The sequence below is a fragment of the Lactuca sativa genome, chromosome 2 (genome assembly GCF_002870075.4).
Source record: "Lactuca sativa cultivar Salinas chromosome 2, Lsat_Salinas_v11, whole genome shotgun sequence".
Classification (NCBI taxonomy): Eukaryota; Viridiplantae; Streptophyta; class Magnoliopsida; order Asterales; family Asteraceae; genus Lactuca; species Lactuca sativa.
In genome coordinates, this window is record NC_056624.2 from 155,678,508 (window position 1) to 155,686,453 (window position 7,946).

Genomic DNA, 7,946 nt, shown 5'->3' on the forward strand with positions numbered 1-7,946 from the left:
GACAAAAAGGTTAAGTTCGTTGGGTTTTTTTAAACAGACAAAACATGATTGGGGTTTTTTGAATGATTTGGAAAGTTTGTTGGGCTTTTAAGTCATTTTCCCAATCTGTTTTTGGGTTTATTAATTTGTTTTCAAGTGACATGTGCAACGGGTGTTTTAGAGACCGCCAAAGGTGACATAACGGTGGTAGATATTTGTTCTAGTGGAATGGTGGTAAGAGAGGAGGAAGATAATGTTATTGAAATGTAATATATATATATATATATATATATATATATATATATATATATATATATATATATATACACTAGCCGTTTACCCGCGCAAAGCGCCGGGTGCAGATTGTTTATAATATTAAAACAATTATCAAAAATAGTTATGTTAGCAAATACAGAACCGGTAAGAAAAAAACTGAAGAGTTATGATTGTTTATAAATGTATATGAACACATGATTGATAAATCGTTTTCCAATGAGTAGTGTCCTACGTTTATTAGTTGTATTGTCGGATGGTGTACTCTTTTTCTTTATGTTAGAACAGTCTACACACACACTACTACTCTACTCCTAAATTTACATTTTTCTACTTAAACCCCTAACATATTGTTGAAGTTCAACTATCCCGTTAACTTAAGATACCATTAAGACAAAGACCCTTCGAGGGGGAGGGAGATTGCAACTGGCTCACGATCGTTTAAGGGTTTTCCGAAATAATAGCCTCAAAAACACTATGGGACGGAATAATGGCCTCAAACAATAAGACAAAGCGGTGATTAATTTTTGTGGGTGCTAGATAGTTCCTTTCGGCCTTTTGACAGATGAAATAATGGCCTCAAACCTTTATCTCAAAAACTTCATGCGTCATTTCTAACTTTTTTCTTTTCTTTCAAACTTTGTTAATTTTCTAAAATTGCATTATATAAAAGCTCACTTTTATTTATTATTTCATATATAAAAGTCGTTCCATCTATAATTTATTATTTCATTGTATAAAAACGATTGCAACAGATGACCAATATTTCGGTGAACATTTTCCGACAGTGGTTACTTTTCTTTCGATTGACAGTTTCGGATAAAAAACAAAAATGTTGCAACATAGGTTTTTAAAAGAAACTCACAAAAGACTACATATACCACATTGCCCATCATTTGATCCCAAGCGATCATCAGCGTGAAGCATAATTTTATTATTTTGAATGCTAAAAAGATTATTTTCTATGTCTATACATAAAATTAATATGATATACGTACAAAGTATTAAAACAAAAGAAAAAAACTAAAGGCCAAATATAAAAAACCATAATATATTTTTAGTTTGTCATCAACTCATTATGTTTCTCAAGTCTTTGTACTTTTTACCTCTTATAGTTATACATTTATATATATTTTTTATTATCCTAGTAAATGTATAAATGGATACAGTACAATGGGATAACATCCTATAAACTGGGGAATAAACTTATAAGCTATAAGATCACTGTTTTAAACCTGAAAATGGACAAAAAAGAAAACAACTGATAATTACAACAATCTCATATGCTTATAAATATAATCATAACAGATCGGATATGACAAAAGTGCTCTACCTACATGGGACAACAACTTTATTTTATTGTACTATCCCAAAGCAATGACTGCAATTCACGATTTTGATCCTAAAGATACCTGAATTTACTTCATTAGTTTTCAAGGGACATTATGTCACACCCCCGAACCAGACGGCGGAAACGTCCAAGGGCTGTTGTGACTCAATTGAATACCATCACAATGAATATACATGAAACATAACATCATTCATCACCAAGCATTTGAATATTACAACTGATAGTGTTTACATCCATTACATTGTTCCAAAATATTACATGCCCAAAAATAAATTGTTCATTGTTAATTAAACAACCGCAAAACATCATAGAGTACAATTCTTCCTTCACTTTACCTGTTACCTGAGAATACAAGTATTTTGAAAAACGTCAACATATGAAATGTTGGTGAGTTCATAAGTAATGTTTGAAATCCAATGTGTTGTAATGTTTTGAAAACCACCAGAAAATCCGATATTTTCTGAAAATAGTATAGTGTAAAAAGTGTGAAGATCCGTAAGTATGCTTGTTTGTTTTCTATAGATGTAAGCGTACGATTTGTAAAACTCGGTAAGTAGTTCGTAGGTGTATTAGTTAAAAACCCTAGGAAAACCCGACGTTTTCCTATCACTTTGCTTTAATTAGTTTATGTGTTGTTATTTCGTTACAATAGAGGTATTCGTTGAGCTCCGGAGACGTTGGATTAATAGTAGATGGTGAATTGTTGTAACGTACATTAATGAAAACGACCAGTTGACAACCGTACAAACGATCCCTTAGGCGTCGCTTGCACTTATTCACGTAACCCAACCCCCCCCCCCCCCCCCCGGACTCATGTAGCCCCACGACCGAGGGGAAAAAGAAGGTGCGAAGCCCCCGGTATTTCCCTACGTCGTTCAAGGCCATAGAGAATGTGAAGGGCCCTTAGCCCAACTCGCAATAGTGAGTGCTCGACTTCGCTAGCAGTACCGAAGGACCATTGGGGACCAGCAGCACGTTTTCCATTGAAAGTCCTTTTACACGAAATTAAGCCGTATTAGACCCAACTACATGTAAGTAAATTTCCTTTGGGCCTAAAGATCATGTCATTGGGCTAGCTAGGCCCAACAAGCATGATTTGAAACTTTTGGGCCCAAGGACGGAGCGTCGACGTCTAGCGTATTCCCACGAGTGTATAGAGTTTCCGAGAGTTCCATGTGTGTATTGAGTGTCGTAGTGTTAGTAGTTTCGGATTTGTTATTGATTCGAGACCGAATCAATTCGTTCAATAACGATTTTTGGTATTATAGGTGTATTGAAATCTGCCGATAGTCGAGTTACTAGCGTTTCATCGGGTCGGGTTCATTGCTTAAGACATTAATCTTTTACATTTTTCAGACCCTTCTTTCTAGATGAATTTACACTTTTGGACCTTATATAAATAATTTATATTTTAGTCCTTAAGTCATTATTCTTAACACTTTAGTATCAAAACTTGTAGAAAAAGTATTTTTCAGCTCAAATCTTTTTGAAAAACAGTTTTAGTCCCTCAAAATGAAACTTTTTCGGCTGGAACCTTCATTTTCGCAAATTTTACACTTTTGGCCCAAATTGGAAAATTTTTGCAACTCTGGTCCTTTTTAATTATGAAAAGCATTTTTAACCTTTGAAAAGGACTTGGAACACTAGTAGTCCACTATTTTACGGAAAAACACAGTTTCAGCCCCTCAAATTGGAAATTTTCGCATATTGGGCCCTATTGGGCCGAAAATGTCATTTTTAGCCCATTAAGCTTGAAATTTATATTTTTAATCCTCCAAAAGAGTATATTTCCAGAAAATACTTTATTGAAACTGTTTTGACTCATCTCACCCATCAGAATTCGTAATAAGTCATTTTGGGCCCTTTAACTTTATATTTTTAACATTTTGTGTCCAAAAATGAGTTTTTAGCCTAAAGAAGATGTTATTAAGCCACTTAGCTATTTTTCTTGGAATACTTTGTATGTAGAAATATAATTGATGCTAGTATCATTTAACATAAAGTATATCTCGATTTTTAGGGGCTTATGACTAGATCCAACATCATAATCACACAAAAACACACATATAAGCATAGAAATCATACAAAGCATACAAATACATATAGATCTACACTTTCACTTGTATTCCCCCCCCCCCAAAACTTATAAAACAGAAAAATAGGGAGTATGAAGCTCACCTTAGGGTGTGGTTTCGGTTTTTGGAGAAAAGATGGAAGAAATGAAGTGATTTTTGGCCTTAGCACCCTTTTCTTGAAGATCTCGAGTTTGAGGGGTTCTAAGACACAAGTTTATGGTTTCATGAGAGTTAAGAAGAGATTTTAGATAGATCAAGGAACCTAGATCATAGAATTTAGTATAACCTTACCTTGGATGGTGATTTTTGTGAAAAATCTCCTTGGAATGCACTTAAACCTCGAAAATTTTAGGAGAGGGAAGGAGGAGATGTTCTTCACAACTTAGGGAGGATGAAATGAATTTTGTGAGTGTATGTGTGTGTGTTCGGCCGAGAATGAGAGAGAGGAAGAAGAAGAGACCTTGAGGTGATCTATGCATGGAAGTATGAGACATGTTGCATGGAGAACCAAGAGGTAATAATGAGGTGGCATGATGAAGTCAACTCTTCATCTTTGGTCTTGGGCTTTTGGGCCGAAATTTTAAAAGGAAAGGAAAGTTTTGGGCTTTAATGCCCCTAAGCCCAATATTAGAGTTAGTTTGGATGATTATAAGATATAAGTGTGATTTTTTTTATACTTTGTTGGGCTAGTTTAAGTTAATTATGGCCCATAATGTTTCATGAAGTTGATTTATTCCATTCTAGGCCTAATGTGGCCCAAATTGTTGGAATAAATGAAAGTAGGTTCAATTAGAGCCCATTAAAAGGTTCTAAACCCATGATAGTCAAATTGGAAGCTTATTGGTCCATTGAGTCCAATAAGGAAGTCCTAGTCCAAAATGGACCTAAACAAGAACTTCTAGGGTTTCCAATTGCTTGTTGACTATTTGTAGTGCTTGTATGGTGTATTAGATTGCAATTTTTGATGTCATAAAGTAAGCATCATACATGCTCTTAAGTTTTTGATTCAACATTTTACTTGAGTATAGTGATTACAAGACACAAAATTTCTAGTTGTGACATCATCCCCCCGTTAGAGGGAATTTCGTCCCGAAATTCTGTTTGAAAGCTAGATTTGAGAATGCTAGAATAGGTGAGGGTACTTTTGCTTCATTTGGTCTTCGCGTTCCCATGTGAATTCTGGGCCCACGCTTTGCGTTCCACAGTAATTTCACGATCGGGATGCGACTTTGCTTAGTACGCTTCACCTCCCTGTCCATGATTTCGATTGGTTCTTAAACGAACAGGAGATTCTCGTTGATTTCGATCTCGTCAAGGGGAATGACGAGTGTTTCATTTGATAGACACTTCTTTAGATTAGAGACATGGAACACGGGGTGAACACTGTTTAGCTCTGTGGGTAGCTGCAGCTTATACGCCACTGGACCTATTTGGGCGACGATCTCGAAAGGTCCAATGTATCGTGGGTTCAGTTTTCCCCGTTTTCCGAAACGTATAACCCCTTTCCAGGGTGAGACTTTCAACAGTACTCGATCACCGACCTGAAACTCTAAGGGCTTTCGCCGTTTATCGGCGTAGCTCTTTTGTCGGTCACGCGATGCTTGTAATCGAGCCCTGATTTGGACGATCTTTTCCGTGGTTTCGCGAATGATCTCCGGTCCCGTTAGCTCTTTGTCCGACGTATGTGTTTTTGCTAGTTGGGTATCGCCAACCTCATCCCAACATAACGGTGATCTACATTTACGCCCGTACAGTGCTTCGAAAGGAGCCACCTTGATGCTCGAATGATAACTATTGTTATACGAGAATTCGATTAAAGGTAGGTGGGTATCCCAAGACTTCCCAAAGTCTATCACGCACGCGCGGAGCATGTCTTCGAGCGTTTGGATGGTTCGTTCGCTTTGACCATCCGTTTGCGGATGATAAGCGGTGATCATGTCGAGATGAGTTCCCATTGCCTTATGGAGTGATTGCCAAAAACGTGAAGTGAACCTACTGTCCCTATCCGAGATGATAGATATTGGCACTCCGTGGAGTCTCACGATTTCTCGAACGTATAAACGCGTCAATCTCTCCATCTTGTAGGATTCTTTGATTGGCAGGAAATGGGCAGATTTCGTCAGTCGGTCGATTATTACCCATATGGTGTCTAGTCCATCCGACGTTTTGGGTAGCTTGGTCACGAAATCCATAGAAATCCCCTCCCATTTCCACTCAGGAATTACCGGTTGCTGTAATAACCCTGAGGGCTTCTGGTATTCCACCTTTACCTTGGCACACGTAAGGCACTTACTAACGTAGGTAGCAATTTTCGCCTTCATGTTAGGCCACCAATAGTGTTGTTTAATATCCAAATACATCTTGTCTGAACCAGGATGAATGGAGTATCGCGTCCTGTGGGCTTCCTTCATAACTACCTCCCTAAATCCTCCGATTTTAGGGACCCAAATACGGTTCATGAAGTAGTATACTCCATTCTCCTTTGCCTCTAGGTTCTTCTCCATCCCGCGCAATGCTTCGCTTGTCCTGTTTTCCGTTTTCATTGCCTCCGACTGGGCTACCGTAATTTGAGTTGCTAAGTGAGATTGGATGGTTATAGAGAGAGTTTTCGTACGACGATTTGAGTACTCCTTCCGACTTAATGCATCGGCTACCACGTTGGCCTTGCCCGGGTGGTACTTGATTTCACACTCGTAATCGTTCAACAATTCAACCCATCTTCGTTGCCTCATGTTCAACTCTTTCTGGTTCAAGATGTGCTGGAGACTTTTGTGGTCCGTGAAGATGGTGCACTTTGTACCGTACAGGTAGTGCCTCCAAATTTTCAGGGCGAAGACCACGGCTCCCAATTCCAGGTCATGGGTCGTATAATTCACTTCGTGCGTCTTTAGTTGGCGAGATGCGTAAGCTATCACCCTTCCACGCTGCATGAGAACGCAACCTAAGCCCTGATTTGACGCGTCACAGTAGACCACGAAATCTTCCGTTCCCTCCGGTAGTGACAGTACTGGGGCGCTACAGAGAGCTTGTTTCAGGGTTCGGAATGCGGTCTCTTGTTTGTCCGTCCATTTGAATGGTACGCCCTTTTGTGTAAGCGAGGTAAGTGGCTTGGCGATCTTAGAGAAGTTTTGAATGAATCTCCTATAGTAGCCTGCTAGACCCAAGAACTGACGGATTTCTGTAGGTGTTGTCGGGATTGCCCATCCTTCAACAGCTTTGACTTTAGAGGGATCCACATGGATTCCATCTTGGCTGACTACATGACCTAGGAAGTTCACACTCCGGAGCCAGAACTCATACTTGGAGAGTTTAGCGTACATCTTTTCCGATCGCAGAGTTTCTAGGACTTGTCGGAGATGTCTGCCATGCTCTTCTTTGCTTCGAGAATAGACGAGGATGTCATCGATAAAAACAATGACAAAGTTGTCGAGGAATGGTCAACAGATTCGATTCATTAGGTCCATAAATGCGGCAGGGGCATTTGTCAGACCGAAGGGCATTACGACAAATTCATAATGTCCGTAGCGAGTTCAGAAAGCGGTTTTTGGAATATCCTCTTCCCGGACTTTGAGTTGGTGATATCCAGATCGTAGATCTATCTTAGAAAAATAACTAGCTACTTGGAGCTGGTCAAATAGATCATCAATTCGTGGGAGTGGGTAGCGATTTTTAACAGTGAGTTTATTTAACTCTCTGTAATCGATGCACATTCTAAAAGATCCGTCCTTCTTTTTGACAAAGAGGACTGGAGCTCCCCACGGGGAGTAACTAGGGCGGATGAATCCCTTGTCCAAGAGTTCGCTGAGTTGGCTGGACAATTCCTGCATTTCAGCAGGAGCTAGCCGATAGGGTGATTTAGCGAGAGGAGTTGCTCCTGGAACGAGGTCAATTCGAAACTCCACTTGCCTCTTCGGGGGTACTCCGGGAAGATCCTCAGGAAACACGTATGGAAATTCACATGCTATGGGAATGTCTTGAACGTTAACCTCTTCCTTGGTTTTATCCACTAGCTGAGCCAGGAACGCCAAATTGTCCTTTCGTAGATGTTTTTGTGCCTTGATGCACGAGACGAGGCGGAGGTTCATGCTAGGTTTGTCTCCGTAAATTACTAGGGTTTCATGATTGGGGAGGCGAAGGCGAACAACCTTCTCGTGACACATAATTTCAGCATGGTGGGGGCTTAACCAGTCCATGCCAATAATCACATCGAAACTCCTAATTGACACGGGCATTAAGTCTATCCGAAATACGTGTTGATTTAGGGTTAG